The sequence below is a fragment of the Canis lupus genome, chromosome 12, assembly GCF_003254725.2.
Source record: "Canis lupus dingo isolate Sandy chromosome 12, ASM325472v2, whole genome shotgun sequence".
NCBI classification, from domain to species: Eukaryota; Metazoa; Chordata; class Mammalia; order Carnivora; family Canidae; genus Canis; species Canis lupus.
In genome coordinates this window covers 36,159,101-36,172,336 of record NC_064254.1, presented here as the reverse complement: position 1 = coordinate 36,172,336, position 13,236 = coordinate 36,159,101, and the positions used below count along the sequence as shown (strand labels likewise).

At 35.4% G+C, this 13,236-nt stretch overlaps 2 long non-coding RNA genes across 14 annotated transcripts in view; one reads left to right on the top strand and one right to left on the bottom strand.

Moving 5' to 3' along the window:
* LOC112658443 (uncharacterized) overlaps positions 1–13,236 on the bottom strand; it is a 161,457-nt gene that overhangs the window by 43,448 nt on the left and 104,773 nt on the right. The gene's annotated exons all lie outside the window — the stretch shown is intronic.
* Positions 1–13,236, top strand: part of LOC112658445 (uncharacterized) — a 108,437-nt gene that overhangs the window by 30,540 nt on the left and 64,661 nt on the right. For 10 of the 12 annotated variants that reach the window (XR_007401222.1, XR_007401214.1, XR_007401218.1 and 7 more), the window contains exons 2-3: positions 2,303–2,617; positions 3,069–3,225. This is a non-coding gene — a long non-coding RNA (uncharacterized LOC112658445). Of the gene's footprint in view, positions 1–429; positions 540–2,302; positions 2,618–3,068; positions 3,226–13,236 lie in introns of all 12 variants that reach the window. The other 2 variants (XR_007401219.1, XR_007401215.1) reach the window with 2 other exon arrangements.

Sequence of the window (13,236 nt, the reverse complement as noted above, 5' to 3'; positions counted from 1 at the left end):
AGCATTCTTAATTAAATTTATTTGCTGTGTGTTAAGTCATCTTCATTTCTGTTTAACCTATTTAAGGAGATTTTGTTCCAACATCACATCAAAATCTAGAGGGATCACAAAACAGGATAAAGAAGATTATACTTTCTTTGCCTGTCCAGTTGTACTTGTAAAATCAGTTTGAGGTCTATTTAAGAACTCCCAAATGAGGAAGTTAAAATGCAGTCCTTCCTAGGTGTCTCCCATGCCTGCAAAGCTGAACTCCCAATCCCCATGTTCTGATAAATTACTTTACAAATTAGTGCAATCATCTCATCGTCATATTTTCAGGTTTTATTCCTTCTTTGGAACTTACAGAGATTAAAAATAAATTTTAGTGTCTTCCAGCATAGTTTCCAAATTTACTGCTCTTCTTTCCTTCACATCTGACTCTAAACCAAGCCAAAGGCAGAGTACTCCCTCCCTGGTGATGTCCCTGATCATCCATCATGCCTTGCTGATACAATCCAGCGCCATAAACTGTCTTCAGGGAGCATGGGTGGCCAACAGACGTGAGTCCATGAGTGAATGGAAGAACTGCGTCTAGTGTAAGGAACGTGTAAGGGCATGTTTGCCAGATCTCCTGGATGTTTTATGTGGATGGTGTGAGTCTCCTCCTCAAGAAAAAGATTTTATCCTCCCTTTCAACATGTATTTTGAGGGTTTTACTCTTTTTTTTTTTAACCTAAGTTTAACATACATGTGCTTTTTAAGATCATGATTAAAAGTCTCCCCAAAAGATCTGCTCTATAGTAGGGAGAGAAATTACCCAGATAACTCAGTTAACTTTTCTCCCAATCCACACACACTTTTTGCCCTTAGCAAAAAACTAAACCAGAGTGAAATAAGCTTCTGTCTACATCAATAATTGTTCAATTTCCATTTTACCTTTTCCAGTAAAAACTCAGTTCTAAAGTGAATCTTCTTGTATTTCCTACTCCAGCACATCTATATGCTGTTTATGAATTTTGCTTTCAAATTTCATATTTAAATAATGAAAATTAAATGCTATTTATAAAGGGTATTTTGTAATATAAAGTTTTATTTGCACATTTGGTATGTGTTAATTTTATTACTGTTATAGAATTTCTTGTAATAGGCTGTTAGCTTTGCAACTGGGAGCCCTATCAAGGCATTTCCCTTCATGGAAGAAACAAAGTGGCTCGAAACTCTGTGTAGACATTCAAAAGATTATGCAAAGCATATGACCTCTATTAGTTTTGCAGATCTTTGTCACACTGAATCTCACCCTTGAAAATAAGGAATAGGGAACTTTTGTTAAAGCAATCCCTTCTCTGCTACACAGAGTTCTGGAAAGGGGTGAGCCAATTTGGAAAAGGAGCCAATGACTTTCTGGAACAGAAAGGACCAGAGACCCTTTCCCTGCCCCTAACTTCCTTCCATAAAAGTCAAGGTATATTTGCATGACCTTGGGAGCAGTCAGGAAGAAGACCCCTAGAAAGTGTTAAGAGTAGAAAATGAAGGGACAGTGAGCAAGGCCAAGGCCAAGTTACGGTATCATCCATACTTCCTGAGTCTTATGGTGTGGTGGCCACAAAAATACACCTGGTGGACCTCCACCTACAGGAGTACAATTAACTGAGACCAGGCCCCAATGGTCCATTCTGAAACCTATCCCTGCATTTGTGCCAAGGCCAGACCTCCCACTGGCTGCTCCTTGCCAATGATCTGTTTCTGGGAGACATAGGACTCCTTTTTTGGCTGATTTTGTTTGAAGAACTCCCAAGTCTTCCTTACACTGTACAGCAATCTAGGAGCTTTGCACCCAACCTTTTTCTCTCTCTTTCCTTCACTTGGGATCAAATTCTGGTGACCCTCCCATTTCTCTCCTTTATATAGGCATTTTTCCCTAATAATATCCTGCATGTTTAACTCCATTTTGACTTCTGCTTCTTGAGAGACCCAAACTAACATACAAGGTACAAACCCAAAGCTGTTTTGACCCACCCTTCTTAGAACCACTATGGCCTGAGAACTATTAGATTGAACCTTCTAAAATTGCCAATATCCAATCATTTGTGACCTACAAAAATGAGAATCTCATATAACCCAACCTAACTGTAGTGCAGAATGTTGACAGAGCTGAAGCACTGGAGCTGGCAATGCTTGGCATGGCATAGTGTTTCCTTGAGCTTGATATAAGGCTCTGTACTCCCATTACTGGAAGGGCTAGAAGGGCTAGAGCTGGGAGAGTCAGCTCAATCTCTGGGCTCAGGACAACTTTCCTGCTTCCTGTTTCCCATGTTTCCCTCAGGAGACAACGTGGCTGTTCTTAATCAGCTTTTCCCAGTGGGAGGAAGTCCTGTTTCCTTTGGATTCCAGCTCTCCATCATTGTTCACCTGTAAGATGAAGAACATCAAAACTTGTCCTAATTCTGCTCTCCTAGGTCACCTTTTACCCATGGAAATGATAGAACATCCTGATATGCATCTTCAAATATATTTCATTTTTCTATCAGCAATTCATGAATGTTTCCACTGAAGATATTGAATAATATTGAAGAAAAATATGGAAGATCATAGGACATTCTTAGTTTAAACATCTTGTCTGATAATGAAGTGAAAACTGGTATGTCATTTAAATTTACATTCCCATACTAATGATACTTAACATTTTTCACCAAGTTTGTTAAATAATTTACATCTCTACTCTTCAGTATAACTTTAGACTTCTTATTCTTATATCCTCAAAGGTTATCTCTGTAATCTTCCTGAAAATCACTTCAATTACTTAACTACAGAGATTTTAAGTGAGGCTTTAACCATTCTGTCACTCAACTCACCTGCCTCAGCCTAAGTGCTACAATGGACTTTACATTAATATATAAATGGATAGATACTCTGTGTGTGGGTTTTTATAAATTTATCATCAATGAACACCAGCAAGCTAATTTTCAATCTCTCAAATCATAAGAGTAACTAACATATCACAACCTTAAGCTAACTCATGACTAAATTCATTATCTTTCTCAAATTTCAATTATTCTTGTTGCTTCTCACATTTTCCAATTTGCCCTAAGAGTTTCTTTTCAGATTTATTTAATCATGAGAGACACAGAGAGAGGAAGAGATGGAGACACAGGCAGAAGGAGAAGCAGGCTCTTCACAGGAGCCTGATGCAGGACTCAATCCAGGATCCCGGAATCACGACCTGAGCCCAAGGCAGCCACCCAACCGGTGAGCCACTAGGCACCCCTGCCCTAAGAGTTTCTTACATCATTATTACCAGTATGGTAATGTTACCAATATGGTTAAAAAAAAAATCTTCAATATTAAGAATTAATAGATCATTTGATTCAAGTTCATTTCTTAATATTTTCTTGATGATGATATATATGACTTAGTATAGAAAATTTGATACAGTGGTTTTTTTAGATTAAATAACCTAATTTATTTTCTCCAGATTGTGTACTAGAAGTTGGATGGAACACTATAGTGTGGAAAATAATTTTGCCAAATTTCATTCCCAACCAGTCTCCATCAAAATTTTATCTTTTTCCTGTTTCAATATATTCATGTGACATTTTTTAAGTTGTTAAAAACTATTTATTTGAAAGTCTCAATGAGCACCCTGGATACCAAATACTTTTTAAAATTTTGATGATATGAAATAAAATGAATTAAAAACACATGGAATCAATGTTCTCTAAAATATATGTGTTTTTAAAGTTTGGAGAAAAAGGGTGAGAAGAGGTGCTTGGCAGAATGTTTGGGTTTTAGTAAATCCAAAATTTTTTAAAAATTGTTCCAGATGTTTGATAAACCCCTTAGTGCCCCGAAGTTTCACCCAAACCTGCCATAAATAAAGATAATTCTAAACAGCAATAAAGTAAGATTAAGGTAACATGTAATAGATGCCTGAGGAATCAAAATTAACTCTAAACTGGATTAAGCCACAGATAATAATGGATGTGTATGTATTGCAAACACCATGGAGAATAGTATACTTTTATAGCATGTCTACATGAGGGAAATAGGAAAATAAAAACAGAACTATTTCACACATAAAAATCCTGACAGCATCCTGGCACTCAGAAGTTCTCATTATATTGCCCAATGGTTCTTAAAGCAGGATGATAAATCTTCCTTTGAGGATATTTGGAAACTTGCAGGGCATTTTTGGTTGTCACAATGACTAGGAAGAGCTACTGGCTTTTATTATCTAGCAGCCAAGGATGATTAATATCCTGCAATTCCCATAAAATGAAGAACTGTTCTTATAAGCGACCATTGTGTCCATCCAGACTTACTCTCCCTCTCGAACCTGAGTTCTAGCCTCACCTAATTTCCTATCATCTTCCTCGTATCAGTCATTTTGCCTTTACTTTTCTTCCACTGTTTCTTTACTTGTAATTGCTTACCTCTCCTCTGCAATGATGCACACTTACTATTTTCTCAGAAAGACCCTTAACGACCTCAAGTCTTTCCTCAAGGACCAATCTCTATGTTGAACTTTTATCTTCTCTTGAACTCTTTTGATAGCCTCATTATCTCATATTTACTTCCCTTATAATATCTACTACAGGAAAATTTGTGTACACAGGACTACTGAATTAACCACTGCTGACCCTTTTTTATCATTTGTTGTCATGTACAATCCGACATAGTTGAACTTCCTTACTTGTCTTTATTGAGAGAATTTTATCACATATGTGTGTATATGCACCCATGTGTATGTACATTGATTGATAGGGATATAAACATAGATGCAGATATAAACATATATATTAAATATGTTTCTCTAAGCAAAACACAAAACATTGTCTTCTCATTTAAGGATGACACTGAGCCCTTTAGCTAAAAGACTGGGTGAGAATTTGACCTGTTGGTTCCATTCTTTAGCTAATCACTTACCTCTGATTCTGGTCGTTTTACCACTAGACTAGTTGCACGATAGCACTACAGAATCCTTAGAGGCTCAAAGTGCAGCCAGGAAGAGTTAACTTGGCAAAATATAATCTGATACTTATGGGGGGAAATAATTCTCACAGACATTTGCTGGAAGATATAAACTGTATACATCTGGACTGTGGTAATGCTTCTGGATGACTAAGGAGAGTTTCATCTTTCATGCCAGTGAGAGCTATATTCTGTGTTTCAAAAGAGCCCCTTGCTGGCTTCATGTAAGAAGACTTAGGAACCTAGATGAATAGGGTTTAATTTAGGGTTGATATCACTTTGTGATGATATTTAATTTAATTTAGGGTTGATATCACTTTGTGATGATATTTAATACAAGAAGCCTTTGTCTTATAAACATGTGACTTTTGAATGACCTTATCGCCATCACTGGAGGCTGCTTGCCCTCTTGAGCACCTGCCAAAGTGTCCCCTGGCCACTGCAGTGCCTGTCACCAAAAAGAACCCACTCAGTCCCTTGCAGTTTCAACATTCCTATAGCCTATAGTGCATACATAATTTAAAAAGCAACAAAAGATTCAAGGTTTAATTTCAGAATGCAAAGGGAAGGAAGTGTACATTCTGTGGAAAAGGAACTTCTACCATTAACACTTTCTCTGTTGTCTGTGTGAAATAACTGACTATAGGAACTGGTAATATAACAATCTCTGATTAACAAAAATACCAAAAATAGCACCATTGCTTTTTTTCTGACTACACAAGCCATACCTTCTGGGGCACCTGGATGGCTCAGTGGGTTCAGCTTCTGACTCTTGACTTCAGATCAGGTCATAATCTCATGTGCTGTGGGATCCAGCCCTGCAATAAGCTCCAGGCTCAGTGGGGAGTCTGCTTAAGAGTCTCTTCCTCTGCCCATCCCCCATCCCACCTCCCCGCTGTATACCTGTGGACACACTCTGTGTCTCTAAAATAAATAATTAAATATTAAAAAAATCAACCCCTTCAATGTTTTAAAATAAGAAATGCATATAGCTAACAAAATAACTACAACATCATCTCTAACTTACCATTTAATATTCTGGTGAACATTCCAAAATGGGATTATAAAGTATACATACTCTCTTTAATACTGTCACTTATTATGAACATGTTTCTATGCCAGACACAAATAAAAAAGGTATAACTATATTTTTTAAAACTCTTTAGTACTCCATCACATTAAATGTATCATGATGTACTGAGCATTGCCTTATTGTCTAACATATAAATTATTCTCTGTATTTCACTATTACATGCAACACTGTGATTTACATACTTATACACATTTTGGACATTTTTCTGATCATTTATTTCCAAGGGATAAATTCTAGGAGTGGAATTACTGAATCTTATTAGAGGAGAAAAATAATATTAATTTAAACTGCCAAATTCTTCCCCTCTCCAAAAATACCATACCGACTTACTTTCCGACCAGAAACATCTTAAATTCTGGGTTTAAAACTATTAATTTACATTCTTTTGGAATATAACACACTCCCAATTTTGAAGCTGCCCATGTGAATATTTAGTGGTTTAAAATGGTGATTCTTAAACTATGTTGATTGTTCTCTTAAGGACCAAGGACCTAGAGGAAGAGATTTAGGAAAGGGGACAGTCATTTTCTTCTTTTTAAAGGTTGAATTAAAACAAAGCTTCAGCTTTTATGAATTTGCATACAACTGCTTCTGAGAAAGATTAATAAGAGTTCAAAATCTTTGGTTAAAAATACTTTTTCTCACGGTGCCAAGGAGAGTTATTATTCTACATTGCTGTTCAACAAATAGCTCTTAGAAGAATACACTTCACTGTGATTTTAGGATAAAAGAAAAATTGCTCTAAAGGTGTCTGACTATACATGTGAACAGTTTTTAATGGTCCCCCATTTGTTTTTTTAAGATTTTATTTATTATTTGAGAGAGAGAGAAAGAGAGGAAGCACATGAGCAGGTGTGGGGGAGAGGGAACAGCAGACTCACTGCTGAGCAGAGAGCCTTTACTCTGGGTTAGATCCTAAGACCCAGGATTATCACCTGAGCTGAAGGCAGACACTTAACCAACTGAGTCACTCAAGCACCCTGATGATCTGTCATTTGTACAGACAGTTGGAGGTGTATAAATAAAGGCAATATCAGCAATCTAACCAGTAATTAAGTTTCATTAAGAAAAAAAAATGCTTGGTCTATATACCAAACAAATGAGATAATTTTGATAACATTAACAAGATAATAGGAAATGTGAAATTGAATCGTTTCGTTGCAAAGGCATAAAAGACTATCATGGTGAAGCATTTTAAAGTAGGATTTTCACAGAGTTAGGGATGGGGCAAGGCAACAAAGGAGAGACACATTTGCTTTCTCAGGATACAGGAACAGGACTAACCAGGTTGAGTGGTAAAGGAGCCTGAGAGAATAGACAAAACAGGAAAATCAAACAGAACTAAACACCCAAGCCATAAGCTATGAGGTCATTCCTGGAGGTCTCATTGAAAACCAGAGGCTCAGAGTATCTGATGCAGCACCAAGAACTGGAACATGGGGCCACCACCACTCACTCGGCTACTTGCATGAGTCTAGCAGGGGACAGTCTCTGGAGCACTGAAACAGGGCACTGTGGGATACATACAGACAGAACTGGGAGAACCACATTTTTAGGGACCTTAAGAAACACTCTGCTTCTTGTTTAAGCTCTACTTAATGTTTAGAGCGTGAGGAATTTGTTTGGAAAAGGAAAAGAAGAAAGTAGCCATATTGTTGGAAAAGGAGGTACAAAACAAACAGCTCTGTGGTCTCTAGACGGTGAAAATAGCCCTAGAAATATTTCATTTGTGTTCAACAATGGAACATTCAACATAGCATAAAACATAATGTGATAATGTAACACAACACAACAAAATATAGGACTGAAATTCCTATACTTGATTCCAAATCAAGACTCTAATTTAGTAAAACTATTCAAATATCAACAGAGACAAAAATCATCAGCCTCTATACAAACTTGGCTCCACAGTCTGGCAATCCCTTACCCTCTCTAGATCTTAATTTTCTCACTGTAAAACTACAGAGTTGGATGTCTAAAATATCTTCTAATTCCATAATTATCTAATTCTACAATTCTTAGAATCAAATAAAGTAAAATTAGAAACTTTTTTCCCTCACAGAATTACTTTAAGCCCCATGAAAGGAAACATGTTTCCCATATAGCTTCTGGAACTAGAATCAGTCCCAACTCCATCCTCCACCCCTTAGGCTCAGCCACCAGCAGCTGCCAAAGCTGCAGAAAGTGGCAGGGCTCCAAGGGGCTCTTTTCCTTCTAGCACAGGAGTAAGAATACTCAAGAGCATCTGGAAGTCTGGTTAATGTTGCAGTCACTTCCCAGGGTCTCATGCTGCTTCCTTATGGTAGCTAATGATAGCAACAGAATAATGTCCAGGATATTTTCGCTATCACATCCTGGGCTTCACCTGCTCTAATAGTGTGACCAGGAAATGTTTGCTTCAGGACTTAAGTGGCAGGTGACAGGTGGTGATGCTGTTTACCACATAAACATCTTTTAACAGCTTAAAAAAATACACACACACACACACATATATAGCCTAAGCTCAATCCAGGAAGAAATGTTCAATGCTAACACTTCCTTTAAGAAAAGCAAATATTTGGTTACCAATTGAATTATAAATGTGCCATCCAGTCTGTATCCATATGCTTAGCAACTTGTAACATTTATTCAAACCAGGCTTTTATAGTCTTTGTGTAGACTACTAAAGAGATCCATTTTCCTGAAAATTGAAAGTCAATGACTTAGAAATGATTCAATCATTGTGTAGCTGAAGGGACTCAAAAAGCAAGTCATTGGAGTGTTTGAGAAATACATTTTACTGGTTTGGAAAGAAGTTAGGTCAACACTGCCCCAAAAGTGATTTAAAGGGACTTTAAATCAATCCAGGAAAATGAAGGGGGCGCACCTAGGTTGGATTCAAAAATGTTTCCTACTGACTTTCTCATTATTTCTGCAAAGCTGGCTATTAACACATAAAATAATTTCTCAGTAAGGTTAGGAAGTAGGTGACATTTTATTACAGCCCTTCTCCATTCTCCTTTCTCTGGGTTCCTTTTGCTTTCTCCACCAGACTCTACCAGTGACATATCTTATGTTCTTCTCTCATTTGTACAAAATACAAGAAAGAATTTTATCAGCTCATTCACAAAAAGGTAGAAATGACAAATGAGGCACAACTGTTTTCTCTGTTCCTTGCTCTCAACAGAAACAAAATCATAACCAAAGGGATGATGGACCAATGGTAGGAAGGAGAGTTTATAAATAATAACTAAGTAATCGCCTTTCTCTCTTAAGTATAAAATGTTCTTGTTGATGGTGTCAATAATGTGTTTGCCCACCACCCTGCTGAAAAATCATAGTAGTGACAGAAGTAACTTTAAAACCTAAAAGTTATCATTTCTTTGCTAAAATGGCTACAGGAAATACTAAAGCAAAAGAGTTCAAGGAAAAAGAGAAATTTGAGTCTACCCACTATTATCTACCATCTAGAGTTGGGAAATCTACTGAGGTTAGTAACCTTCCTTAAAACTCCAACACAGAGATAAAATGTGAAGAATGCAGTAGTAGTTAAATTACATTCATCATCTTATTGGCTCATACAAGAATTTTTCTCAAAATTTTTAATTGAAAAAAATGACCAAAAACTTATTTTAGTATAAGAATTTCAGAATGACTGTCAAGGAAACAATTGCCAAGTCCCTCACTATTAAGCTGATGTAAGTCTGGTCTCCATAGAGCAGCAACTAAACAATACAAAAGAACACAATTGCCAAGTCACATGTCAAAGTTTACTCTCCATGGAAAATACTTAATTACATTGAACACTTTGAACATGTTGCTTCATTTCTTGTTATTTTATAGTTTTCTTTGGGTCATTGTTTTCCATAATTGTTCTTAAATTTCTTAGGGTGCTCTCAATGATTTTTAGTGCAATAAAAAGTTGGAGGAAAATAAAATAATAACTACTTAAGATACACAGGAAATACCAAATGCCATAATTTTCCTCCATGTGTTTTACTGGAGTGTTTTATCTTACTTCCATTACCACTTATACAAACATTTGCCCCTTTGCCAACACACCTGAATTTATTCAAGTAATGCTTTTATCCCTTACAATCTATACAATAAAGTGGCTTATCTTAAAAAGTACTTTACTTTGATTTTCTCTTTTTAAAATGTTATAAAAGTTGCAAACTTAATTTTTATAAATCAGTAGTGGTATCTCATGGATTCCCATCATCATGTTAGGGATGCTTTCCCATAAGGGGTGTGAAAGAATCTTAAACCCAAGATACCTAAAATATTTTAGATCAAGAAACACCTCTCCTTAAAAATGTGACAAATCACTACTATTTTACAGGAAAACTAAATAACTGGTTCCAGGGAATAACATTTTAATTCCAATACTATCCAGCAATTCAGTTCAATATGGAAAATTTTAACAATTGCTGAGGATGTTTGGTAAAAGAAAGGCTTTGTTTAAACAAAACAGAGCAGTCTTTAGGGTTTAAAAAAATGTTCTCATACAGTTTCCAACACCTATCTTTTTTTTTTTTTTTTTTTTTTTTTGGTTTTGGTTTTGGTTTTTTGGTTTTTGTTTTTGTTTTTTTTTTACTTTCTGGCCCCCTTCCATACAGCTTTACTACAGATGGTGAGGCCTAAGGGAAAATGCAAAGCTTTGGTTTTACATTTGCAAGAGAAATGTATCCACGTTAGAACTTTTGTCTCCTCTGCTACATTACCCAAAGTGATCTTATTTTGACCCTAGAGCTAATTTATAAACCCATAAGAAGGGGAAAGCCATATTTTTTTAAACCCATGTAATAGAGTGGAATATAGAGAAAATTAACAAAGAGGAAGATGGAATCAGCACGGATGGGGAAACAAGGATCACCTAACTACTAAATAACACATCTAACTAACACAAATACCAGATTTCTAAAACAGTATGGTGATCCTGGCAAAAGCTATTTTAAGTGTACATATTGAATTATTTAATGCATAATCACATCCCAGATTGTAATTTTAACTACTAAAAAGTGCATATTTAACACTTCAAGAAATATACTTATGTACAAACTGAATTTGATCTATACTGAACATGATTATTTTAATTACTTTTCATTTCCAAAAATAATTATAAACCAGCACAAAATCTAGATAAATTATTTCATTAAAAACAAAGACAGGTTAGGTGGTGTAGCAGACACTCTACTGCTCACCGAGTTCTGGTCCTCTTATGCTCCTGTGGCTGGGTTTATTGCCCCCCTGAAGCTGAGTGTACCACATGACTAGCTCAGGAAAGTGCATTATTAATAGAAGGAATTCGCCAGCTTTTCCCACCTGAAAAGATGGAGCTCCATCAGTATAGATTCCTATATGACTAAAGTAGGTCCCTCCTCCCCCAACCTACATTGGACATGAAGCTTGAGCAAGAAATAACTACTGAGATTTGAGGGTCATTTTTGACTATCACATGATTGACCTCTACTAATACAGAAAAACAAAATTAGGTAACAAAATTTGCCCTTTAGCATATTAATACATCCCTTTGGTAATATAGTAGTGGTAATTGTTGTTTTGCTGGTGTTAACAGCAAAGACTAATTCTTTCTTAAAACTAATTGGTACTCTATGTAAAGCTTTTGCGACAGAACATTCAGAAATCAATAACGTTTTCAATAATAATTTACTTGTATATAGTAGACACCTAATAAATATACAGTAAATGGATTTAAAAAGTTGTCTAAATAAAGGAAGATATTTATTTTGCAAATATCCCCAGGTCCATGGATATACTGAATCTTTAATTATAAATATCCACAGTATAACTTGGAGTGGAATATTAAAATCCTTTTCATCTCAGGGAAAATCAATAATACATTTCTATTTTAGCTACAATAATTAATGCAGAAGTGAATTATTTTCTGCCACAGAGAATCAATTTTGGAAGTGGATTACCCTGGTCTAGACCCTAATTTTACCACTTACCCTGTGCATGGCCTTGGGCAATTACCTAACCAGACTAAATCTTGGCTGTCCTTTCTCTGAGATGCTCATCACAAAGGAATGTAAAACTAAAATGCCTTTAAATTATACATAAAGTGTTGAGTCCATTGCTTGACATATAGTATGCTTTTAATAATACTAGATCCTGCTTCATGTATCAAAAGTGGAATTTGGCTTGGAACTTTCAGTTTACAGTTTTACAAAATAATTATATGACTCTTTATAATTACAACTGCCAGTCCTATCATTGCAACTAATGAAATGCTCTCTAAATGCAGACAGTAATCAAAATTATTTCTGTAATAAAAAATTCATTTTATATTTTAATAAAATAATCTGACATTCATAGTTACAGAATTATCAATAAAACACATCTTTCTGTTTGAATTCATCTACCAGAGAAAAAATATGGTCCCATTTAACAAGGGAAAAAAAGATTAAAAAAAAAAAAAAAAAGACAGTTTCTTTTTTTTTTTTTTTTAAGACATTTTCAAATACACTAAAAGACTACTTGGATGCAATGTGATTCTTACAAAATAGGATTTTGATGACATAGCCAAATGAATTTAAAACATGTGAATTAAATCTTCTTTAAAAAATTACATATGGTTTCAAAATAAATAAATAAGGGGGGAAATACTGGGTACAATGAGCTTGGATTTTATTAAATGTCAAATATTTTAAAATAATTTGTGACATTTATAAGCTTAGAAGATTGTGTGCTCATCAAATATTTCCTTGTTGTTCACATACATGTTTAAATTACTTCATTTTTACCTCAATCTCAATAATTCCCATTTGATTTAAACCTTAGGTCTTAACTTTATACATTTTTAATTCACTGATAATGTCAAATTTGGTTCTATAGCTATAAAAAGAAATTTAAAACTCAGAGGGTTTTTTTTCCTTATTTCAATCAGCTAAATATGAGAAAACTCATCATAGTAGAAAGTGCTGCTAAAATAAACCAAAATTACAACAAACAGAAAGAATGTTTTGGCTTACAAAGAATTTGACTGAATGAAAACTCAATTGCATAGCTTGGAATCATGGCTGATTTTATTGCACCAAGATATTTCTTAGAATTAGTCCCGGTTTGGAGCGCTTGGGTGGCTCAGTTGGTTAAGTATCCAACTCTTGATTTTGGCTCAGGTCATGGTCTCAGGCTCAAGGGATTGCACCCCACATCAGGTTCTGCACTCAGCACAGGGTCTGCTTGAGTTTCTC